General features: G+C 36.7%; 1 protein-coding gene and 1 long non-coding RNA gene across 43 annotated transcripts in view; one reads left to right on the forward strand and one right to left on the reverse strand.

The window, feature by feature from the left end:
* LOC139076912 (uncharacterized) overlaps positions 1-25,479 on the reverse strand; it is a 131,762-nt gene extending 106,283 nt beyond the window's left edge. For 2 of the 3 annotated variants that reach the window (XR_011528946.1, XR_011528945.1), the window contains exons 1-3: positions 25,358-25,479; positions 24,189-24,317; positions 9,758-9,940 (exon numbers count right to left, since the gene is read on the reverse strand). This is a non-coding gene — a long non-coding RNA (uncharacterized lncRNA). Of the gene's footprint in view, positions 1-6,750; positions 7,079-9,757; positions 9,941-24,188; positions 24,318-25,357 lie in introns of those variants that run through there. The other variant, XR_011528944.1, reaches the window with a different exon arrangement.
* Positions 1-26,978, forward strand: part of ZBTB20 (zinc finger and BTB domain containing 20) — a 746,442-nt gene that overhangs the window by 192,948 nt on the left and 526,516 nt on the right. For all 40 annotated transcript variants that reach the window (XM_008523314.2, XM_070581909.1, XM_070581894.1 and 37 more), the window contains one exon: positions 24,823-24,868. The gene's annotated coding sequence lies outside the window, so the exon portion shown is untranslated. The remainder of the gene's footprint in view (positions 1-24,822; positions 24,869-26,978) is intronic.

Raw genomic sequence — 26,978 nt, forward strand, 5'->3', positions numbered from 1 at the left:
ATCAAGAGTTAAATACTTTCTGAAACAAAGAATGAAAAATAAGTAAAAGTACCAATTAGTCATTCCAGGGGCTGTAGAATTCTTAGATATCTTTTCATTTATCTTCCCTTTTGTCCTGCCAATCAGAGACTTATCTTTGTTTCCAACTTCTAAATTGTTTATCACAACCTGCTTACCAAATGTCTGTATTTTAAACTGCTATGGTTGATAGAAATGTATGGTTCTAAGTGGTTTGTACAAAATTTAGCAAAACATTGCAAATCATGGATTCTTTTGATTTGAATGTATTAAAAAAAAAACAGAAGTAGGAGTCAGGTGGGTAATAACCTAGCTCCAGGTACATGTTGCTGTCAGGCAACTCTCTGATCTTCTCTGGACTCTAATTTCATCCTTCATAAAATGAGACACTGTGAAGCATTTACCTTAGTTTCTTAAAGAGTCATTATAAGGACCAAATGAAATAATGTATGTGAAAGTCATTTCTCAAAGTAAAACTATTATGCAAATGTAGGAGATTATTATTGTTATTCTCATCATCATTATTGGTACTGATGATAGTGAATGACTATAGCGCTGCTTAGAACTATGAGACAGTTTTGATACAAATTTTCTCTAGTTTTTCTGAAGATAATATGAAGTCTGCTTTCCTATCTGTAACCTCTTAGCATCCTTTGTATTTTTGTTTTTGTTATTTTATTTGTTTTTTAAAATGGCACCAAATTTGCTCAGTGGATTTTAGGAGATCAATCCAGTAACAAGCTTGGATTAGTTCCTTTGTCAGTAACAAAGCGTTATAAATTCAGCGAATTTAACAAACTGGGACAGGATTTTATCTTATTAAGAATAGGTCCCCTAAGGTCCCTGAATGCATTTTACTTATTGTTGAGTGGAGAAGCAATAGGCTCCTTCGGAGCAAACTTACTGAATTACAAAGGGGAAACACTTTATCCTTGAGCCATTATGAAATTGAGGGAATCGATGATATTCATCCAAGGCTAGTTTCGTAACATGAACATAGAAAATATTAACTCCTATAAAGGGATGTGCATTGTTTTAATTCATGTAGTCATTAAATTAATTACTTGAACATCACAGATCATTATTTGATGGATTTTAAATGGACAAAGAAGTATGCATAAGCTGAATAAGAAGATAGGTATGCATTACATCAGACATGTCATTCAAGTAGACCTGGAAAACATGTTTGTCTAATTAGGGAGTATGACAGCAAGCTATGAAACCAGTGCTTATGAATAAATAGAGTTCTACTCTGAGAGGGTTTGGCACACTATAGCAGAATTCAGGTACTTTCCATGGTCCAAAGAGAGTCAGAAATGAATAGATAATGTCCTTCTTTCTTCATTTATATGAATTAATCAAATTGTAATCAGACTCTGTTACTCATGTGCATATTGAAGGGAGTCTGAAAAGCAATGATATGCACTGTACTCAATGGACAGATATTCTGAGGACATGAACATGTATGTACTTCCTATAAACAATTTTAAAAAACAAGGCTAAAACATACATTTTATCATATTATGCTGTGACCTTTGATTTACTTACACAGTGCCTAGCATATGGTGACTCTCAAAAAATTATTCAATTGTATGTTGAAAAATAAAAGCACTAATGAACACACACATACATATGCGGAAGATATTCCTCATGGTGATGGTAGAACACCTGTGCCTATGAGACATAGAAGAATGTATAAAGCATCAATTCTCATTCAAAAACTTAATGCCATGATTAAAATAAAAACCTTCCCTTTTCAACTCCAAATTTTGGCTTTGTTTAATGGTATATTGGCTCCATGAAGCTGTTTTCCAGAATTTCTTTTTTTTTATTTTTGCTGAGGAAGACTGGCCCTGAGCTAACATCTCTGCCCATCTTCCTCTATTTTTTTTTTATATGTGGGATGCCTGCTACAGCATGGCTTGACAAGCGATGCATAGGTCCGCACCCGGGATCTGAACCAGAGAACTCCAGGCTGCTGAAGCATAACGTGTAAACTTAACTGCTGCGCCACCAGGCTGGCCCCCTCCAGAATTCTTAAAGACGTTATTATTCAAATTTTTTTGTCTTATCTTTTGTTTTCTGTACCATTATCGTCATGTTTTCCTTACTTACTTTACATTCTAAATCATTTTAAATATTATGACTTTTTTCTCTTATTTTTCATACTTTATTCCCCCAAATAAAGGTCATATATTTTATTAAATAAAATTTGGAAAGTTTCAAAAAGCTTGAAAAAGGAAAATATTCTTATTACTGTATTGGTTTACTTTCTTCCAGTCTTAAAAATGTATCTTTTCAAAGATAATCATTAATCTTAATCATTATACTATGTTTTATCTTAATTTTACTCAAAATGTAACTACTTTTTCCATTTTAATAGCTACAGCATATTCTATTGAGTAGATAAACCATAGCTACTTATTCAATCCTTATGCTTGGACATTTAAATTGTTTCCAGCTTTCAGTTATTTTAGAAAAGACTGTGATGAGCTTCTTTGTGCATAAAAGTTTTTTTCTAGTAGATTATTTCCTTGGGATAGATTCCTAGATTTGGAATAAAGCCATATCGGGTGGCCATGGAGATGCCCTTCTTAGATCTCCTTTGAAGCGAAGCGGTTGTGGAGAGCATAGGTGACTGACAGCCTCCAGCTAACACACCTTGGGTCCACCATGGCATTCAGGGATTCACACTGAAGCTATATGCTCCCAGCCAGTGACTGAGCATGTTGAAAGTATTAGAACTGAGACATTCTTACACAGCACAGGATTATTCTAAGGGGCAACTTTGCCTCAAGGACGCCTCACCAATTTGGCTGAGACTTTCTCAGAATTGCTCTGCATGTGAAAGTCTTCCTTTTCTCTCCTTTCATAGGTGTCAGACTTGCATCATGGTGTGAGCACTCTTCTTGCCTAAGCCTGTCCCCCTTTCACATTCACAGGTTATTCCCCCAATATATATCTTACACACCCAATTGCTCTTGGCACCAGAGGACCAAAGCTGACACAGCGTATAATCATTTATCAGGCTCTTGGTACATAGTGCTCAATTTTCTTTCAAAAAATGTCTCACCAATTAACATGCCCACTGCTGTGCAGCTTTTAAACACTGGATGTTTCTTTTTTTCTTTCAACTTTCATTGATTTGATAAGTGAAAGAATAATAGTCCCTTAAAATTTCTATTTCCTTCATGAGATTGAACATCCTTTATTTTCCCTTTAAGATTTATTAAAATGGATTCATTTTTTTCACTAAGAAACTTTTCTTGGGGCCAGCCTGGTGGCTGAGTGGTTGCCTTCATGCTCTCTGTTTTGGCGGCCAGGGTTTTGCTGGTTTGGATCCTGGGCGTGGACCTAGCACTGATCATCAAGCCGTGCTGAGGTGGTATCCCACATAGCAAAACCAGAAGCAGTCACAACTAGAATATACAACTATGTACTAGGGGGCTTTGGGGAGAAGAAGAAGAAGAAGAAACTTTTCTTATTATTCATAGTTATAATTATGATATTTCTTTTTTGTGGCATTTTTTCACAGTGTATTTGAATGAGTCTCATTCAATGTTCATTTACCAGTATTTGGGGTAAATTAAGAATGTAACACAAATATCATGGTCACTCATTTACTCAAAGCTAAACTAAGACCATAGATACTATTTATGATTTGCCAGCAGCAACAGTGGTAGAACCCAGGCCTCCTGTATGTCTCTCAGGAAAGGTGTATGTTTTAACATTTCTGTAATTAAAATGTGTGTGTGTGCGTTTATGCATACACTCGCATGAGTATGAGGATGTGTGTAAGTGCGCAGAGTTTGTTGGTAAAGCTTAAAATTTCTTCATTTAGTTGCCTTACCTTTTTTCTGTTAGTAATCTTGTTTTTCTCTTTTGTTATTCCTCCACTATCTTTTTCCCACCTTTAATTCCAAGGTGTCCCTGATCATCTGATACTTATTAGGTAGTTAAATTATGCACGTGCCAATCTCTGTGTCCCCAAACACACATAGCTAATCAAGAATAAAACCATTTATTGTAAATTTACCTCTAGAATGAGTCCTCCTTTCTCTGATTTTGAGGATGGATAGATGCTCATTATGATCTAGTAGACAATTACAACATGCACATTTAGAGTGTCGGTGGATAGAAGAGTACTCCGTGTTAGGTGTTAAGACTTTTATTTTACTCATTTAAAGACAAAGATTTAAATGTGCTTGTTTAAATTCAACAAGCCCTTAGAGCCATGAGGCCTTGGGGGTAAGAGGTGCTTAAAACCAAATAGCACAGGAGCTGAAGAAGTAATTATATGCCAGACTGAGAGAGAGCTGAACAAAGAGTGAGCTGATCTGGGAACAGGGGATGCAAAACTGAATTACCTCCCAGGTATCCACAGCCCAAGAAATCAGGCTGAGAAACATGCGTCTTTCTACATTTTACCCAATTTTATAAAAGACAGTGCTTTTCAGATGGTCTGCTAATCTGATTTCACCCTTGTTTTCTACACTTTTGCTTTAATCTAAATTTTTGAAAATCTTAATTGGAAGGATATTTTTCATGAAGAACACTAAGCCTTCATAATATCACGTGTAATCCGAATTCGAGGTGGCAGGAAATAAAAAATAACTGGAGTGAAGTTTCAATGTCCTGGTTTCCCTGAAGACTAGCCTTTAAAAGCCCCTTCACCTCCCTCACCTCTTCTAAAAGATGGCATGGTGGAGAAGAGGGGAGGTGGGAATCACTCGGAGCAGATTTTAGGCATTCTAAAGCAGTGGGATTAATATTATATTAAAGACTTCAAATGTCCCACATGCCCCAGTTGCTGAGAATGTGGTAGGGAGGAGGCGCAGTATATATTCCTTATTCCAAACCCTTCCATAGGGAATGAGGCCTCTGGTTTAAGAAAAGACTCTAGGACTAGATAGGAGGGCTCAGAAGTGACCAGAAGCCCAAACTGATTTTTTTCATTTCTCTTAAAGTTGACAGCTCATTCTCTGATGAGAGTAAAAACCATACCTATAAAAGCTGATGTTGATATAGGCCCATCAATCTGACTACATAAAAGGATGTTATTTTACATTTCTAGAAACATTTTCTTAAACAAGCTCACTGTGAATATACAAGTATGCATTTTTGCCTATGAAAAGCCTTTTAAAACTTAAGAAATTCTGAATTTTGAGTGATAAGGAATACGAATTCTATTTTAGAAGCCAGTGTTGACTGAAATCTGTTTCTCCATAGTGTTAAAACAAGACAAAAGGTTCCAAGTTAGCAATGGATTCCTGAGCTTCTAAGCAAGTGCATTTTGCTCTGTTATTTTTTTACTAAACTGTATACAAATCAAAAAGGGGCTCTCAGTGAGAAGTCGACTTCTTATAGAAGAAGTAGAAAGAGGTATAGACATATAGAAAAGGAAAGAAAGAGAATGGAAAGAGGCAGAGCCACACTGTGCTTACATCGATCCTGCATGCAGCTTTCACTAAAGTTACTCTGGAACGGTGAGGAGAGGAGAATGAGAGGACCCGATTCATTTATTTATTCAATAAATATTTATTAAGCACCAACTGAGTTCCCGGCATAGACACTGTGTTTCAAAAGTTTATAAGACAAATACCTGGTCTGGAGAAGCTTACATTCAGTGGGAGGGAAAGGGGAGTATCGAGAAAGGGAGTGAGCAATTTCAGTACACAGCAAACTGCTCTGACGGGGTAAGTGTGGATTTGGGGAGTGGTGGGCAGCAAGGTTAAAGAAGGTTTCCCTGAGAAAGTGATAGCTAAGTTGGGAGCTGAAGGATGAAGAGGAGTTTGCCTGGGAACAGTCTAGGGAGGAGTGAGGAAGAAAAGAGTACATTTCAAGCAATCAGAACAGTATGTAGGATTTCAATAGATTAATGGCTCGATCATATTCCTGTGTTAAGAGAGACAGACAGGGGCAATCATATAAGAGGGGCAAAACCCCTAAGGTGGGGGGTTCCAGTGATGGAGACGTGATGGATTAAATGCTGAATTAAGGTTGATCCTTTCCTGTGGTATTAGTAGGGGAGGAGGAATGGATGGGTATGAATGCAGTTGTTTGAAAGTGAGGTACCAAGAAGTTGATCTAATGGCCTTTATTTTCTCATTGGGATGGATAGGAGATTTCTTTGCAGGTACTGAAGGGGGAGGGGTAGAGTAGAAGATATCAGGAAAGAGGGAATATTTGAAATAGATGTCATATACAGAGGTAGAGTGAGAGTTGATTCAGGAAACTTGGAAGGATTATAGTCTGTGAATTTGTGAGACCCTCTTTAACTTCTGAAATCTAGAAATGGAGAAGGCAGATAACAGGACTGCTCCAAGATTGGGTTTTCACCAATGTTGGTGCTCTTTCTGTTTCTCCCTACCACTCATCTCTTGTCACCAAAGACTTCTTATGGCTGATATTTGTGACTCTCTGCCTGAGGACATTTTTTCAGGCTGTTGAGCAAGTTTGGCTTAAGTGTTGGGTGGACTTGATGTGCCAAAAATTTCACGTCACTAGAAGACGCCTTAATCAAATAACTGGTGGCAAGTTAGTGGGTAAATACCCTAGCATCCTCGCTCTTTATTTGGGATAACTGTGAGCCATGTTCTACATGTTTCCCAGAATAGCCCAGTAGGATTGAGCTCCAGTTACTATACAACTAAGTTGCTTAATAAATGCAGCCCTTTTTGACTTCCGACCTGTTTCATTTATGGCTATGTAACAAACTACCCCCAAACTTAGTTGCTTAAAACAAGGATTTATTATTTCTCACAATTCCACAAGGTGACTGGGGTTATCTGGAGAGTCCTTCTGCTCTGGCTAGTAATACCAGAGGTCTGGGTCACTAATGTCCACAACGGCTTTATTTACGGGTCTGGGGCCTCAGTGAGATGGGTGGAATGGCCAGAGACTGTCTGGGCCTCTTTCTCTCCACGTGGTTTCTTATCATTCACTAACCAAGTCAGAGCCTCTCTACATGTTGTTTGCATCTGAAGAAAGCAAAAGAAGAGGCTGCCAGGACTCTTCCAGCCTTGGCTCAGAGCTGGCACAGTATCACTTCTGCTGCAACCTATTGTCGAAACAAGGTATAAGGTCAGCTCAGATTCAAGATGGGAAAATAAATTCTGCCTCCTGAAAGGAGGGGCAACATGCAAGAACAGGGCCATTGATGGTTATCTTTGCAGACAGTCTATCTTATTTCCCTTCTCTGCCTCACTTCCTTTCTCCCCTACTAGTGCTTCCTAGGACCATCTCCCAGATAAACTACTGACACTAAAATTCTCATCTTAGGACCTCAACCAAGAGAGCCTGGTAAATGAGACAGAGGAAAACTAGAAGTGAATTGAGAGTATTAGCAAAAGAATAAAGTGATGAACTATGGGGTTTGGGCACGGTGAGAAAGACAATGTAAAATGGGTTCAAAGAGCCAGAGAGAAAACCAGAGAGGCCTAGAGCTTGACAATATCTATGTTATCAAAGAAATAGACATGACGAGTTTGGCAAGCCTGGAAGGGAAGGAGACTATGGTCATAGGTCCAGCAATTTTAGAGTACACCTTAGAGATCCCAAGGAGCAGAAACCAGTGGAGCAAAGACAAGATTTCGTTAACGAATCTATGACAGGCCACCACCTTGGTAGTGAGACTCTCCACTTTTGAAATCAATTCTCTAGGTTGTACGTTAGGCAAATACTCCATCAGCTTGTGTTACAGATGATCCATGACGCTAGATCTGGAGAGGAGCTGGCCGTTAACAGAATCAATGCGCAACACCTGGCAAGTGAGGTTGAGCGGAATCTCCTGCCTACCACAGCTGCAATCCCGAGGAACTATGCTACTTTTTAAAACTGAGACATGAACAAAAACAGATGTATGAGGGAGAACAGAACCTTCAGAGTCAGATTGGGATCAAGTCGTGGTGTCACCAGTTAGTGATACATGATGTCACCAAAGTAACTTAGCCTTTTGAACCTCACTCCTTTCTTGTGTTACATGGTGTGAATATCTCATTTGATTGTGACGAGATTAAATGGTAAGACATTTGCTAAATGCCTAGCCCAAAATATGGTATAACTGAATGTTAGTTCTCTTTCTCCCTTCTCCCTTCCCCCATTCTATAAACCAAGATTGACAAGCAAAGTGTAAGGTACCTTCTCTTTCTGTGGTTGTAACTTGTTTCTGAAGAAGCACGGCACATGTGATCTCGAATAGTCCTCTAGGGGCCAAAGGGTTTGCCCTGTCTCCCTTCTTCTTCACTACTAAGCAGTGAGTGGGGAGACTGTGACCCAGTGGTAAGCGCCCAATCTAAGGATGTGTCTTTTTAATTTAAATGGAGGCAAGAGGATTCATTTGTACTAAGTTGCCAAACAATCAGCTTGGAAGGTATTTGGCATTCATATGGATTTTGGCAAGAAATAAGCTTCATCTGAACTCTGTTGCACTCTTATTCATTTTGTTAAAGCTGATAATCAAAAGATTACAGTTATATTTAAGTAAGAATCAGGGAAATTTTCACTATATAATTTATGTTTGTAGACTTTTGTGATTTGTAAATTAGACTTGGAAGCTCTTAGCTAAAGTATTTGTCTTTCATTTCAAAGGAAGGAGTTAAAATTCTTATTCTTGTCATTATAGTGTGATTATAGATGAATTCGTTCTTACTGCCCTTTCAAAACAGAATGAAGACCAGTCATATTTGATTCCAACCATCTCATACATAAATAGAATGATTTAGAAAGGGTACAACTCAGTTGCACAAATGAGCTATATCAATAGCCTTTTAGGGGATAGGATAGGAAGTTATAAACAAGAACTTGGAGGTAACTTTTCTCCTTATCTTCAGGTTTAATTTAACCTGCCAGAATTTTTAAACTGATAGAAATTGTTACTTTTTTAGATAGTTTTTGCTTATATTGACATGTTCATGAGGTGGAAAACTAGAAAAAGTTCAAAGTTCTTTCTTCTGTGGTTTTGCTCTTGATATTTCCGCAACATGGAATACCCTTCTTCCCATAACAGAATACTTACTCCATTGCTCTCTTTTCTCAACTCCCAGTGGCACAGAATCCTTTTTGGGTTGGCCTTCTGCCCAGGAATTAGATCCTATCTTTCAGGCAGGTACCTCTTAGATCTCCAACTGACTACTGACCTTCTTGGCCCATAGCTCCTCCCCTGTTTCTCTGGGGTCTTCTAGCCATTCTATAGTCTCTTTCTTCCCTCACTAGCTCTGAGTGTCCTGTAGGCTGCGTGGTTGGCCACCTCCTGCAGTATGATCCCTGCTAACTTAGCTCCCTGCAAGGAGCAAAGCCTGAGGCACAGGGCTCTGTCTGTTCCTTGTTCATGATATTTACCTCTTCCTGCTATGCACCATTGTTATTTGGGTATGTATGCCTTCTAGTATGTATCACTTCTGGTAGATTATAAACTCCCTGAAGGCAGATATAAAAATTCTTTCTTATATGTATGTATCTCGAAGTGGACAGTACAGCACCTTGTACCAACCAGCTGCTTAATAAATATTTATTAGGGTTATTTGAATGAATGTAATCTAGACAGTTGTAAAGAGCATTGCACTACTTGTCCCGTCTTTATTCTAAGCATAGTTTTTATAAGAAGATAGATCTAAAGTTCTCAGAATCGTAAACAATATTGCAGCATCTTTTCCTTGAAATTCATAACAAATGTCCAATTGCTTAATCTTCAAATTTAAAATTATTTTTAACACACCATTCACAAAATCATCCCACTCACCTGAAGTACTGATGTAAACAAGCTTCTTATCTCTGTAGGTATGACAACTTCGGCTGTCAGTTGATGATTTACTTGAGATTGTATATGGGAGCCTGCGTGTTTTTTTCATCACTTTTCTAAAAGAGTAATTTGTCTCTTCTGAAATCTTTTCCATGGGCCCGAGATCTGAGGAATTTGCCAGACCTGTTTAATAGAAATCATACAATAAGGCCTCAAAACAGTGAAGAATGCAGAAATAAGGCGACTTACATAGTCATAGAATGCTACAATTGGAAATTAGAAACCATCTGTTCTAGCCTCACATTTCACAGGAATAAACTGAAGCCTTGATAGGTGAAGGGACTTGTCTAAGGTCCCACCACTGCCTAATGGTGGAACCATATCTTCTGATGGCTGATGTGGGGAGGATTGCTGTAACCTAATAGAATTAGATCGAGAGGCATACCGCAGGAGAAAAACTATCATGAAATTATTTCAAATGATAGATCTCTTGCAGAGATTAGTTTCTTGCTGAGCTTTAAATGAGATTTTTTTTTTTTTTTTACTGTCTGATGTTACCATGTCCTATAACGCATCAAGTCTTAAAACAAATCTTCTAATAATAGAGATATATGGGCTCTATTTTCATCTATAAAGTGAATGTGCTTTAACTTCATTTTTTAAAAAATTTTACATTTGAGAGTGTGCTTGTTTTTAATTTAGAAAATATAATTTAGTTCAGAACTTAATCATTGCCAGTTCTTGAGATAGTTTTTCAAACTTTGAGATGTGTTGTGGGTTACTATAAATCTTGGAAAAAAACAACTTTGGACAGAAATTCTTTTATGTATTTGTTTTTCCTACTTTGGTTCTGAGATCTTGTGAAGAGTGTTGGTCTTGAAACACTTGACTGATATATTTTTTTCCACTTCCAAAACTTTTGATGATTTGTCATATATAAGTTTCACTTGCATTCTTACCCATTTGGTGGCACAAATGTTTAAAAAATTGTTCATTACCCTCTTTGTAGCCCCTTTTCTTCATGTGTTATTGTTCAGGCCTCTCCCAGAAGCAAGTGACATGTTTCTAGCCCATTTACTACCATTTTTATCCATACCTCTTGATACTTCTTTAGAGCCTGCTGTTCCCAGAATTAATCATAATTCAAGAGTTTTGCTTTTGATGTGGAGAAATAAACTTCTAATCAAATAACCCAGCTGCAAATAACAATCGTAAACTCTGAACAAAAACAAAAGACAAAAGCAAAACAAACAATAATACAACAATCTGAGGGTTTTGGAGGATGAACAATAGTAGGAAGATTTTAGAAGGGAGTTGAAGCTTGGATTGAGCAACTGGCATAGGGTGGGATGAGTTTCACATTTTTGTGGCTTTTCCTGAGGGTATCTGCAGTTGTAGTGACAACATAGGGCAACTAAACTCCAAAAGAAAGCCCACTGCTTTCCGACTGGAGCAACCCTGGGAAAGAGCAGGGATGCCAGAGAGTGAGGGGTAACTCAGGAAACGAAAGACCCAGACATGGGGAAACTCAAATTCTGTATGAAACTCTTCCTAACTCTCTGGCTGACCCCTGAACCACACATGTGTAGGGCAGAATGAAAGCAATAAAACTGAGATCTGAACAGGACAGAGTTTGTAATCTGAGACCAATCCTGCTAATGGCCTGCTGAAACGAACATATCAGCACTCTTTGGCTGTATATTACAGAATCCAGAGTATCCACAATTAACATTGACAATGTCCAAGATAAAATCCAAAATGAGTTCAAATACAAAAAATTAGTGAATTCTAGCCCTTTCTTATGGAAGAAGAAAATCAACAGATGACAATCCTGAAATGACCTGAAATGTTGGAATTATCAGGCGAGACCATTCAAGCAGCTATTACAACTATGCTGAATGAGGTAAAAGAAAATATTGTTGAAATTAATAAAAAGTTAGGAAATCTCCAGAGAGAAATTAAATATGTATATCTATAAAACTAAATAGAACTTTTAGAATAGAAAAAATACATTATCTGAAATAAATTACTGAATAGACAATAGCATAGTGGAGGTAGGTAGCAGAAGGAGAAGTCGGTGAGCTTGAAGACAGATCAGTAAAAATCATCTCATCTAAACAGGAGTGAGAAAAAAAGAGTAGAAAAAATAAACGGAACCTCTGAAGCCTGAAGGACAATTTTAAAAGATCTAGTATATGGGGGCCGGCCCCGTGGCACAGTGGTTAAGTTTGCACGTTCCGCTTCTCGGTGGCCCGGGGTTCACAGGTTCCAATCCCGGGTGCAGACATGGCACCGCTTGGCACACCATGCTGTGGTAAGAGTCCCACATATAAAGGAGAGGAAGATGGGCACAGATGTTACCTCAGGGCCAGGCTTCCTCAGCAAAAAGAGGAGAACTGGCAGTAGTTAGCTCAGGGCTAATCTTCCTCAAAAAAAGTAAAAAATAAAAAATAAAAGATCTAGTATATGGGTAATTAAAGAACAAGAATGGGGCAAAATTTTTTTTAGTATTTTAAAGACTAAAGGTTGAAGCACCCCAAATTTTGAGAAAGACGTAAAAGGCATAAAGCCACAAAAGAAGTTTAATGAACCCCATCCACAATAAATTTGAAAAAAACAATTCCTAGGAATATCATAGTAAAACTGCTGAAAGCCAAAAATTATATTGCCTTCAAAATTGAATTTAGTGTTATGGAGACATTATAAAGTTCTATTTGAATATACTTTTAAAAAGGTGAGGAAACAGAAGAAGATAGCATTTAAGTAATAGGCATTAGTTTCCTAAGATCAAACTCTGCCACTTATTAGCTCTGTGAACGTGAGCTAGTTTCTTTTCTTTGAGCATCACATCTTCCTTAATAAAATGGGTGATAAAGATGAAAATAAAACTACTTCACATGGCTGAGGTACAGATTAAATTATGTACGCAGAACTCTTGGTAAAGCACAGTAGGAGCTAAATAAATGATAGCTGTTGTTACCTTTTTTTTTCCGTAAGCATTCTTTGCTTGTATCTCTTAGTCCTCATTATTGCAAATAATTTTACTTTCTCACAAAGTCTTTATCTAGTTTTGTTTTGTTTTGTTTTTTTAAAGATCGGCACCTGGGCTAACAACTGTTGCCAATCTTCCTTTTTTTTTTTTTTTTGTTAAGGATTGGCACCTGGGCTATCAACTGTTGCCAATCCTTTTTTTTTTTCTTTCTGCTTTATCTCCCCAACCCCCCCTCCCCCCCCACCCCGTACACAGTTGTATATCTTAGTTGCAGGTCCTTCTAGTTGTGGGATGTGGGACGCCGCCTCAACATGGCCTGACGAGCAGTGCCATGTCTGCACCCAGGATCCGAACCAGTGAAACCTTGGGCCTCGGGAGGTGGAGTGGGAGAACTTAACCACTCAGCCACAGAGCCAGCCCCTAGCCTTTATCTAGTTTTGATATCAATGTTCAATAGTCTTATATGATGAGTTGGGGTGCTTTCCTGTATTCTGTGGTATAGTTTTTATAACATAGGCCATAACTGGTTTTTGAAGGTTTGTTAAATGTTGCATTCAAATGTATTTGGCCCTGGTGTATATGTGTGTGTGTGTGTGTGTGTTTATATAGACTTCTAACTACTGATGTAATGTGTTTATTTATAATAGTCTATTCAGATTTTCTAGTTCTTCTCAAGCCAGTTATATTTTTCAATAAAATTGTCCCTCTATCAAAGTTTTAAAGTAGGTTGAATATTTAGTTCAAATAAATAGCAAAAAATTGTTCCTAGTATTGAGTAATTATTCTAAATCTCCAGATTTGTTCTTTTTTCCTTTTTAATACTGTTGACTTGTACCTTCTCTTTTTTAGTGGTAAAACTTCCCAGCAATTTGTCTATTTTATTAGTCTTTTCAAAGAACCAATGTTTTATTTTATTGACTGTCTTTATCTCTGTCTTTATTTATTTCTGATATTATTTTGTTATTTACTTGCTCTTATATTTCTTTGGTTTTATTTTATTGTACCTTTTCTAACTTGATAATTTTTACTCTTTTATTTTTTTATTTATTTATTCTTTAAACTGGGGTCAAGTACCAGTGATTAAAGATTTTATTTTTTTTTTTTTTCCTTTTTCTCCCCAAAGCCCCCCGGTACATAGTTGTATATTCTTCACTGTGGGTCCTTCTAGTTGTGGCATGTGGGACGCTGCCTCAGCGTGGCTCGATGAGCAGTGCCATGTCCACGCCCAGGATTTGAACCAATGAAACACTGGCCCACCTGCAGAGGAGCATGCAAACTTAACCACTTGGCCACGGGGCCAGCCCCTACTCTTTTATTTTTAACACATAAATTTAAAGCTATACATTTTCCCCTAAGAACTTCCTTGAGTTTGGGTATGTATTGTGTTCATTGTTGTTTAGTTCTGTATATTTTCTAATTTTCAAAATTTCATTAGACTTTGACCCATGATTCATATAAAGCTTTAATGTTTAAAAAAAAACTCCAATTATTGGAGGTTTTTGGGGAGCAGGAACATATTTTTGTTATTAAAGTCTAAATTTAATTGTGATTAGAGGAGATGATATAATGATTTTAATTCTTTAGTATGTCTTGAGACTTACTTTGTGGCTTGATATAGGGCCAATTTTTGTAAATTTTTATGTGCTTGGAAGGTATGTATATCATAATTCTTAGGTGCAGGGCTTTATATTTGTTAATTAGATCTGCCTTGTTACATTATCATTATATTTTTTTATCCTGCTCACTCTTAAAATTAACGACAAAAATATGATCAAATCTTACATTATGTCTGAGGATTGTGCTGTTTCTGTTTTATGTATTTTATGTCCACGCTGTTAGATGCTTAGAGGGGCAGTTTATGGTATCTTGTTGATGAACACTTTCATTTTGATTATTTAATGATCATTCTTTTTTTTTTTCTGCTGAGAGAGATTGGCCCTGAGCCAATGTCTGTGCCAATCTGTCTCTATTTTGTATGTGGGATGCCACCACAGCATGGCTTGATGAGTGGTGTAGGTCTGTGCCCAGGATCTGAACTTGTGAACCCTGGGCCACCAAAGCAGAGCATGCAAACTGAACCACTATGACACTGGGCTTGCCCCCATCTTTTTTTAAATAATGCTTTTATTTATAGTCTAGTTTATTAGATATTAATATAGCTACCTCATTCTTTTTACCATTCCTGTACTTTCAAATTTTCTGTCTCATATTTTAGCTGTGGCTTATAAACAGCATGTCATTGGATTTTTTTAAAGTTCAAACTATTTACTTTGAACCAGACATTTAATTGGTGTGTATTTATTGTGATTACTTATAAGTTTAATTACTAAAATCCTATTTTGTACCTTCTATTTGCTATGCTTTTAAAAAAATTTTTGTTCTTTGCTGTACTCTGTTGTATTATTTAAGTTCCTTTCATCTCTCTATTAGTTTGAAAGTTATACATTTTAGTTTTATTTTCTAGCAAATAATAATTACCTTTAAATATTTTATAATTCTTCTTGATTTGACAATGTTAGTGTCTCTATCCTCCTTTCAAACAATATAAAAACTTTAGAATACTTTATCTTCAATCACCTCTGTCCCTATCTTTCATGTTAGCACTGTCTAATAGCTTAGATCCAACTTGTTTTTATATGCCTTTTAATAACTTATTATTTGATTTTTTATGGTGAAAATTTATTTAAAATTCATTTGGTGGTTACCAATTTCCAGTGTGCTAGAACTCTCTCATGTTGACTGGCAAAAGCTCATTGTGTGTATCTCTTTCCAACTCCTCATTCAGTGACATATTTGTAGTTTGAAATTGGCCATGGTGGGAGTATTTATTCAATAGAAATCAGTAAACACTACAAATCTGGGTGGTTTTTTTTTTTTTTTTTGGAGAAGCCATTTGTTGAATATTTACCAGCACACCCCTGCCAATCTTCTTGTTTCATATTTGCTTTTTCATCCAATCCTTTTTTCTGGGTGAAATTTATACATTACTAATTTATATTGTTTTAATGAAGGGCCATGCTAAGTAAACTCTTGTCTTTATTTTAAAATATACTTTATTCTCACTTTTGAAGTGATAGTTTAGTTGAATATATAATTCACAGTACTTATGTATTTTCCCTCAGTAGTTTGAAGATAATATTCCATTGTTTTCTAGACTCCATTGTTCCTGTTGAGAAGTCAACTATCTATCTAGTTGAGTTTCCTCTGTAGATTATCTGTCTTTACTCTTTGTCTTTGGTGTTTGTACATGTTGTAGACTGTTTGGCTCTCAGATTCATTCTGCTTTCTTCTTCTTGGTTGTCTTTCAAGAGAGCTGACCACTTCAAGCTGAACTTCCTAGGCTCCCAGGTCAGCTTCCTTCTGCCTGGGCTCAGCCAATAGGAATCATTGGTGATTGATTAGAGGACAGAAGGAAAGGAGAAATGAAAATATTTCTCCTTTGTTAGCTTCGAGTGACATATCCAAACACAGCTACATCTCTGCAGTGGACGCAGCTCCTGATGGACTGGTCCACCAGAACTCCCCATTTCACCCCTCTGTCCCTTACTGTTGCTAGTCTTTGGGTTGTATCACTATTCCTTGGTTCACTTATCAACCTCTTCTACATACTTTATATTGCCTCATTTTAAATCCTCTGAGTGGTTTATATTTTCTTGATTGGACCATGAGTGATACAGCATTCTAGATTTCATTATATTGTCTCTATATTGGGATTTATTTTTTATTTATCATTCTTGGGTCTTGTGCTTTATGCATCTGATGTTTTACATCTTTCATCAATCCTGGAAAAGATCCATTATTCCTTCAGATATTGCCTTTTTGTCTTTATTTTCCCATTTTCAAATGCCTGTTAGAGGTGTGTTAGATCTTTTTATTCTTTCATTTTTCTTAATCTCTTTTTCATATTTTCCATTTTTCTCTTTTTAGTCTAGGTAAATTCTTTGGAATTATCTTTCAGTTCAATAATTCTTCCTTTAGCTGCATCTAACGTGATGTGGCCTTAGTTCAGACATTAATTTTAGTGAAAATTTTATTTCTATAAGTCTCTTTGTTTTTTTATCAAATCTACCTTTTTCATGTTTTTTCACCTTATTTTTACCTCTCTCCTTTTAAATTTCTTATCATTTTAAACAGCTTGTCCCACTAAAGTCTGAGATTAATATTCTGTTACTTCAGTTCTTAAGATTTTTTTCTGTGCATTTTCAAACTTAACACTCATATTTGACTTAAAGCACTTTTGTGTCTGCTAACTCCTTTATGGAAAAACGTTTCCTCATGTGTTTGATATTTTTGATATGTGAGCTCTTCTTTATTGGAGACTCTCACATGGGCTTCGTTGTTGAAGGTGTCCTGCTAGAATGGATTTATTTCTTCTAGTTACCCTAGGTATATTACATGATTGCCATTCTCTGTGATTGTAGTTATCGTAAATCTGCTTTGTGTCCCTCAGTTTCCCTGATTATTAGTGAGTTGGATAATCCCCCTGGCACATGGTGGTAGCATCGCAATACCACCAAATGTCCTGTCTTTGATATCTCTTTTTGTTTCTATCTTCTTAGAATTTTAATTTCTTTCTTGTGAGATCAAACGTTTAAAAAGTTCTGTTTGTATATGTGTTTGTGTGTTTTCTCTTTTAAATGTAGCACCTCTATTAGGAACATTTCTGTGTGAATCTACCCTGACATTTTATAGGAAACAGAAGAGCATAAAAAGCCTCCCAAGGGGCCTTTGTACTTCCCATTCCTTTGGCTTTAATGCCTTTTCTCCAAGGATGTTTTCCTAACTCATTTCTTCATTTGTTTCAGGTCATTACCTGAATATGGTCTTTCAATGATTTCATCACTGGTCACCCTATCTAAAATTTCAACCCCGACTCCCCATCCCAGCATTTATTTCTCCCTTCCTTGCTTTACTTTAATTCCTATCAGTCTGAATATTTAACTTATTTTTCCTGCTTATCGTCAATTGCCCATACAGAAATGTAATCTCCATGAGATCAGAAATTTTCCTCTATTTTGTTCATTCCTATATCTTCTCCAATTAGAACAAGTTCTGGCACATAGTAAGTACTCAATAAACATTTGTTTAATAAATGAATGAAATATTTAATGGCTTTGTATTGTGTGCCTGTCTCTGAACTAGGCAGTGATAATACAAAAGAAAGAAAAACAGACAAGATTCCAGCCCTTATGAAGATGCCGGTCTTATAGAGAACACAGACCATTAAAAAAGCAGTTTATCACTACAGGTGGACAAAGGCTATGAATTCAGATGAACTCTTTTGATGAGCTTAGTGGTCTCATGTGGGCATTCTCTGAGGCAGAAGTATGGTGATTACTTTTGGTATGCAGTACATCTAAGACCTCCTATCCTCTTTCTTTAAGGACAGACCAAAGAATACGCACACACACACACACACACACACACACACACTCTCTCAAATGTACATACACGCACACAGACTAGAAAGAGAATGATTTAGACAAAACACTCTTAATGAGGGAGCTGACATAAGTTTGACTAAAGTAGTGAGAAAATGAAAGCAAGTAAATGTGAAAAAAATTTTAATCAACTTTTCATGATACCCAGTTTCTCTTCCAGTGCTGGTAGCCCCCTGTCTGATAAGCACAAAATACAAAGAGCGAGCCTAACGCTACATTCTGCTGCCTTGTAACTGTGCCTTAAGAGCAAGTACACATTTGCCTTTATAACTCTGCAGGTAGTACATAGAGGAGGATATGCTGTTACTTTATCATAGTAAATAATAAAGTTCATGGCTATATTTACACAGGCTGAGTTTCCAGCATGTGAAATCATGTGAAGAATGTTAAATCTCTAATATGTGTTTAAGGTACATTTCAGTTTATTTTTCTCCTAACTATAATAGTAGCAATTATTTTATTTATGTGTGGGGAAGGCTGTGTCACCTAAGGGAAAAGCTAATAGATTTCTTGGCAATTTTTCTATCATGTTAAAATCTCTTTCCATTTCTAACTGCTGTTATACTCCTACTACTCTGTCTTATGCTTTTTTACTTCTTGTCCCTAACACCTACTTATTTTTTTTCTGCCTTTGAGCCCTTATTTCTTCCATATTTCTCTATCAAAAATGTCTGCTCCTGGGCTTTTTGTCAAATCATACCTCTGTCTTGTTGCAGACGCTGGCTGGCCAATGCAAAGCAACTAATTTGTAGCGATCCCCTTCTCCTAAATGCCATGAATTACACTCGCTGCTGCTTTCATATATACCGTCTCATTCAATTGCCATTAAAAACTCTGTATGTTAGAAAAAATCCCCCCATCTTAAATAAGGTGAAACTGAATATTAAGGAGATGATGTAAATTTCCCTAGGATACACACTTAGTAAGCTGGAATACAAACTCCAAACTTCTAATTGGAAGTGGTTGCTGTTCTCATTATAATTCCATTGCTTCTCCTAGATATCCTACTTCTAGCCTACTTAGAATTGCTTTTGAAGTTTTCCTGACTTGCCATTGATTGAATGGAATTTACAATGAGAGAGTACCTGTAGCATTGAGGTTTCCATGTGGTAGAGAGAATTGGAATGTAGAGAAAACAACGGCAGGGGTAGCTGTTACCTACTAATTTTGCAGTCTCTTTTGATTGAAAGCTGCTGCTCCAAACCTCATATTCATACCTCTGACCAATACTTATTGAGTGTGTACTGTGTGTCCGGCACTAAACTAGACCTTGGATATAGAATGCTGAACAAAATCATGTGGCCTCTATGGAATGTACGACCTAGGGTGGGAGAGAGAGAATAAACACACAAACCAAGGATCAAATGAATAATTCAGACTGTCATAAATGCCACAAAAGAATAAGATAATGGAGGGACCTGTCTCAGGAACAGTGTAGTCAGAGGTGGCCTCTCAGAGAGAGAGGAAAAACCCACAGTTGCTTAGGAAATGTCAACTCCTTGAGAGAATTCTGTGTCTCAACCTCTACAGTACCAGGTGTCTATTAACAAGTGGGATTTGGGTCACTCACTCCTGCCCGCCCTGGGGCCAGACCAGCCAGGCTTTCTAATTTATAACAAGATTAAGCACAGAACACCAGATTCTGGAGGAGGTAATATCTAAACTAAGACCTCAGGGACATGTACAAGCAGGTCAGTGGAAATTTCACATTCCCCAAGAATAATAATTCCGTTCCATGGTCATAACTTTAAGTTGAAAGTATTTTGAAAATAGAATTCTTAATGTTTATCTAAATTCTAGTTTTGTTCATTTTCTTGACTAGATCTTAAACTTTCATGTGAGAAGTTGTTTTAAAAAAAACATTGATTTAAAAAAAATAATTTCTCCTTAATACACTGTGAAGTTTGGATTACAGGATAAATAGAATTATTAACATTTAGTGTGTTGTAGATCAGGTTTCTACTTGAAAGAGTTCAAATTCATCATGTTTACACATAAAATTTGATATTAAATTATCTCATTTTAAGTGGTAGCTATTAATAACAGAAAATTCAAATATAGCACTTTAACAAATAAGCTTAGTTTTTCATGCCTTTTGCGGTTTTATTATAGCTAGTCTGACCTAAGGTCTAGACAGACCAACTGTGCCCTTGGGTTAAGGGGTGTTTGTCACATGATTCCCTTTCCTTCCTTATGGCCCTTTATTTCTTTCCAGTTGACAGAGATGATAAATAGATAACTATTGCTTCTCAGGCTTCCTCTTTCTGATAGGAAGATAGATTTTTTTTAAGCATGAGGGGCTAAATCTAACTCCATAATTTACAAAAAGAAGTATAATTGGCAAGTTTTTCGAGTCTGCTTTTAAAATTACAATTCCCCTTATTCTTCATGAGCTTTCTGTTCAGATAAACCAAAGACATTAGGCACTTCAATTTAAAAAGAATTAAATTGGCTTTATTGATGGTTAAAATCTACATTTTATAATAACAATCTAACAATGATAGAGCACCCAAATCAGTAGTGGGTCTAGAAGAAGTAAATACATATTAAATAAAATAAAAATATTTTAGATTACATACTGTCTTTTCTCAAAATCAAATTTGAAATGTAAAGCATTTAGGATTTTCCTAAGGATGCTTACACAGTCATGGGGGAAATAATTTTTACTCTAAATTTAAATCCAAAGCTCCTCTATGGAGCCGCTGGCCCTGCAGACCTAGCCAAGGCCCTTTTCAGTGTCCTAAGTGGATTAGCTATTAGATTTATTAGTGGCTCAAGAGGCACAAGTAAGTACTTCCCTCTTCCATCTCTAGCCAGGCCCAACCAGTATGGAGGGAACTTTCCTCCACTTCACAACTTAGATTTGGACCTATTCAGTTACCACCAAGGAACGCAGCTGTGCCAACCTAGAAGTAAAAACAGCTTCACACAAGTTCTCTACATTATAGCTCCATTTGGGATGGTGCTGAGAGTATCTTCACCTTCATGTGACCCAAACAATTCTAGGCATTATGTAATCTGTGTGGGATTCTGAAGACACCGTTTAACAATTCTGGATCTGTGCTGTCCTCCAGATCAAAACAGAAATAAGGACTAGAACAACATCAGTGTGCATTCGTTTATGTATTTCAAGCCCCGAGGGAAAAACTGACTGTAATAGTTTTTACTTATATTTGCAAACTTTGCATTATATGTGAGCTCAGGTCATCTGCAAGGTCTCTTTAGAATCCTTAAAAAGTTGATACTGCCCACGTGTGATGTTTAAGGAGCCTACAACACCTCAGCCTGCTTGCAGTTGAATAATGGTATTCATTTTCCATTTCCTGATTGTTTCGGTTAAGTATGGAAAAGGATCCTTCATTTTACACTCAGAGCAATGGGCTGTATTGCTGCTCATATTACTTAGATCCTACTGCCTTCCTCTCCAGTCATAGGAATGGTGCTTTAAAAGGCTGGTTAAGGTTGCTTATTGTGGCTGTTAATATTGTCATTGTGTTTCCTGATTTAGAGATGCTCTGTGAATGTCCAGCACATGACTGGCTCTTGGATGAGCTGTGGAATATCGAGTGATATCTTGAACAAGCCATCTTTCTATCTGCTTACTCTCTGCTTAGCTTAGCCCCTTAGCTTAAACGGACTAGATATCTTCTCCTGTTCCCATACAACTAGGACAGTACTGATGGCTTCCACTTAGCAATGCTTACTTTATAGCAGGCTCTGTGCTAGTTCCTTTACATGCCTATAACATGTCATTCGCATAAACAGTCCTATAGGGTAGGTAACATGATCATCATTTTACAGACAGGGAAAATGGGACTTGCTTAAGAGCACACAATTGAAGAGAGGGAGCTGGCATTTGATTCCAGGTTTTCCCCGCAGCAAAAGCTAATCACTTAACCATCATCCTACCTTATATAACTCTGCTGTTGTCCAGAACTCTGTGAGCCCCAGACCTACGGATCACTGATCACATGAATAGTTTCTCTTAGTGCTTGGCACCACTTCACACAGGCTGACCCCATTGACCAAACCTCAGAACCATCGTGTGTCACTAGCTTCAGAGGGCAAATGCTGATTATGGTTACAGGCCACAAGGAAACTGAACTGCTATCAAGAGAAACTCTATATTGAATCATTTTATCTGCACAACAAAAATGATTTCCCTCACCCCCACCCCCACCAGCGCCTTGGGATGTTAGGCACCCCCTCAGAGTTCGCCTCTCCACTCCTATCTCCTTTCCTTTGCCTGGTGGCGGTGTTGTAACAGTGTCTTTGGCAGGGTTGGCAGGTAACTCACTTATTTACTTCGGGTGCCAATAAATAACTATAGCCTGTTAATAATTGTGCATATGTTTTATGTGGCCTTTGATAATCTGAGACAATCTTACCCATCTGGAATCTGAGATTGGATCAATATTCCTTCATACCTGATCTCCTATTATATAACTCTCTATTAGCAAAAAGTAGATCACATAAGGAAAAGAATTTAATCCTTAAAGTCATTTATTAGGCCATTTTATAAGTGAGGCACACTCATGTGCTCATGACTTTAACTGAGGGTTGCCTAAATATCAATTTTTGCTCAATAAAATAAAAGAATAAACCTGATATATGTTTTCTTTCTTTAAAGTGGACTAGATCTATCACAAATGCCTTAAACTGTATTGTGTTTACATCTTTTTATGAGCTGTGTGTACCTATTGGGGGGGTGGTTTTGTTGTTTTAAGACTGTTTTTTAAGAGCAGTTTTAGAGCAAAATTAATAGGTAGGTGTATGTACATATTTGTTAGCATTTTTAAATAGTTAGCTCTGTGAGGGTAAGGTGTGTTCTCCTTTATCTTTTAGCATGTCATAATGCCAAACACAATGCTTCGCATGTAATAGATGCTCACTAAATATTGTTGACTTAGTGAATAAATTAGTCTGTAATAGGTTGAACAGATTTGCAGTCCTAAATTGTTCTTGCCATCATTTCACTCTGCATAATTAAAGAAGTTTTACTAAGATGATTAAAAATGTGTTATTGAATTCCTCGTGTAGATTCTGTAGCAGTGAGATGAAAGAGACCCTGGCGGTACCCCTATGAGGAAACAGTGAGGACGCGTTTCTCACTGTAGGTCCACTTAGTGGATTTGATGTGTGACTGAATTAATTTATTTCAATTAGGAAGGTTAGATTTATGATTTCCATACGGCACTCATAACTTTTTTCTTCTACCCCTCCCCTGCCAACTAATGTTTTTTCCTACTGTAAAAGTAATGTTTATTGCAGAGATTAACTATATGTGAAAGTAAAAAAAATCATAGATAATCTTATTATTCAGATATGATCACTCAATGTTTGTGTGTGTTCTTTGTTTTTCTTTTTCTCATCCACACAATTTCATTATGTCCATGCAATTGGCACTGTATACATTTATATAATATTACAGTAACACAAGGTACCTTGTGGCTTGATGAAAAATATTCCTCTGTGTGGATGTGCTATACATTATTTAATTATTTTTCTACTGTTGGACATTTAGGTTGCTTTAAGTGTTTTGCTGTCATAAAAATTATCTTTTTGACATAAATCTTGTTTGGTTTTCCGTGATGTAAGATGGATTCCTGGAACTAAAATTACTGAGTAGATTTTGAACTTTGAGTTTTTGATACATGTTACCCAATAGTTTTCCAGAAAATTTTTAGCAATTCGCGCTCCCATCAGGAGTGTATGAAGATGGTGTCTCACTGAGTCATCATCAAAGTTGATTATTTCCTCTACACATTTTTGAGCAAGTATTATCAACTAGGCCTACTGACTTTAATCTTACCTTCATCAACTCTGCACAGAAGTATATAAATTAAACACTTCAATTTTCTTTCAGGAAGAATTATGAAACATTTTTAAGGGTCAGAGTAGTTCGGAGACTGCATGTGGCAGTGCAGTTTCCATCTACCTGCAAATATTTTTCGGGTCTAATTGTAAACTCTGCCTGCTTTGTTTAAGCTGGACTTACCTTGTCTTCTGTGTTGGTAGCTGCTTCATTGGCAGTGTTGTCAAAGTGTGCTGGGTTGAGTCATTATGTCTGGTGTGGCTTTAGTTCTCCTCTTGTAGGGATCAATCTCATTTCCATTTGCTGTTGTAACTTGAAGTTAATGAACATTCAGAGTTTACTTTTATTTATTTGTGCATTTTTTGTGGACTGCTCTACAAAAGCACCTTTCTGCCTCCCCAATATTCTATCCAAACTGAGTGCCGATGTACTGAGTGGTTTCATTTTAGAGAGTAGCAGTCATATTTGTATCAGGAAGGCAATAGTCTTGGAAGAATACAAAAAAAAAAAAAATTTAAATATTTGCCTCGTCTGCTAGTGAAAGCATTTTCATTTCAGAGGCCATGGTTAGTCTTAGTCCCTTGCTGGTCCTTGTTTTTGATAACACTGCCAAGAGACTCTATGTGTGTATATATTCACACATATGAATTTAGGGTGATATGAAATATCCTATGGGGAAAATACAGACATAAAATAACTCACCTCTTTAAGGACTGTAGTCTTTTCTACTTCTCTGCATAAATTGTCTCAGCATAAATACTAGCTCCACTTAGAAAATTCATTTTTACGTACATAATATATTTGTTTTGCATTTCAGAGTCCCTGATAAATTGCAAGTCTGTCTGCGCCCCATAGCTGCACAGGTATGTATATGAATTACCTATAGTTACGTAAGTCTCTGTATTAACTAACAAATTATTACAATTTTGTGTATTAAATTTGCTTACAGATTTGCTAATGTGAAAATGTTAATTTTTGAGTCCTTACAAATATTGACAGCTTCAAAGGATAGTACATTTTATACATACCTTGCATTTCACTCTATTGTAAGAATCAAATAAACATTCTAAGATTTGATGAAGCAGAATAATTTTAATTACAAAGCATTCATCTGATGAAGAGATGAGAGAGTGTTTTCTGAAACTGTACCATTAAAGCGACTGCTGATATGGGGTCAGAGACTATTGCAAAACCCCTGTTTTGGACGTGACTCTTTTATTTTCAAACTTTTTTTGCTGCTTTTGAGTTTATTTTGTGTGGTGGTTGCTTTAGGTAAGGGGCGGTTGCAGATGTACTGTCTGCGGCACTGCGTCAAGCACTAGAAACAAGAAACAGAAAAAAAATGTTTGCACCTGTTTAGAATCTCAACTGTGCCGTGTTGTGGTTCCTGGGCAACAGGCTGGAATTCTCAAAAGCTTGGTTGCACCTGCTCAATTGTTGCTTGCAGCTGTGTCCTCTGAGTGAGAGCACAGAGAAGCTTGTTAGCAGTTTGCTTGGGTTGTTACGTATTTTGTGTACTCTGAGTTTGAAAGATTCTTACTTGATGTAGACCTTGAGCTATTACGTTGGCTTTTTATAAAATTCACTGCTTTTAGCTCCCAAATATTTTCTCCAAATCCTTCGTTCTGCGTTTCAAATATTTTTTTAGTAGCTGTTGACTGCCCTGGATAATGTGTATGTTAACTTCTCTAAGGGATACCTGGGGAAAGTAGATCTCTCTAGATAACTGGGTTGATAATTATTTTTGTCCTGGTAGAGACATTTTGTGTTTGGCTCAATTTCACCATGTTGGCAATCCCACTATGTGAGGCTGGATGTAGTTATTGATCCGTTTAGCTGAACAGATTTGAAAGCATTTGGCTATTAGTGGACACATGGGGCATATTCAGAAAATTTAAGGGTATATTGTAAGATGATTTCTTGATTTGTGCGTGTGTCTCTGTTGCTGTTGGGTGGAAGTGAGAGAGAAATAGTGAAAATTAAATAGTAACCCTAAAAAAGGGGCTAAAGTACAGATGTGGCTTTCAAGGCTGGAGTAATATCCTTTACTTTCATCAAATCCTAGTTACCTGTTATTTTTTCCTAAGTGTTGCTGATAGTGATGTTTCTTTTAGTTAATAGCTCTATGTATTTTCTGACAAATATCTATATTTCTACTGTAGACAAGCTGTTATAGACTGTGTCTTACACTAGTTAGATACAGTTCTATAAATGCAAACTGAAAAGTCCTAAATACTAGTTACTTGTTATATATTTGGGATGGGTCTTGATGGACTTCCTTTAGTTCTCATACTGCTGATTAGACAGAGAGATGAAACTACTGAGAAGTTATTTCCTTATAATGAGAAATGACTATGTAAGAATTGATCCTCATTATAATTAAGAGTTGACATAACACTATTTGCAATATGCTTTATATTCATTTTTGCTGACTGTGAGAAAAGTCTTGATATCTATCCCTATTGTACACACAATGCTGAGGCATTCAATGACTAAATTACTTGTCGCCTTGGAAATACTTTGCATCATGGGAATAAACAAATCTTCTGTGTTCTGTGATCAATGCCGTAGGTTTCCCAAAAAATCAGTTTGAGCAATCTCTCTCCCTCTCTTTCTCTCTGTTTCTCTCTGTCTCTCACCCTCTCTCTCCCCATATCTCTATCCTACTGAAAACACAAACATAAAATGTATGTTGACCCTCTTCAAGTCAGATAAGATCAGATCATATTAAAAATCTGTAGCTGTTTTTGTTAAACAGAAGTAATGGGCCCTGTGTTTACTGTATACATGTTTATAATTATGATTTCTATTATTCACTAAATTATAACTGTAAATAAGTAGAGATAAAGCCAAACAGAGGCAGAGTCAAAATAAGGTAGTTAAGACTTGCTTTAGATAGGCCCCTCTAAAGTTCCATTTTGTGTGGTATGAGGCAGTCACATAAAATGGCAGAGCTTGCATAATGAGCCAATA

The sequence above is a fragment of the Equus przewalskii genome, chromosome 18 (genome assembly GCF_037783145.1).
Source record: "Equus przewalskii isolate Varuska chromosome 18, EquPr2, whole genome shotgun sequence".
NCBI lineage: Eukaryota > Metazoa > Chordata > Mammalia > Perissodactyla > Equidae > Equus > Equus przewalskii.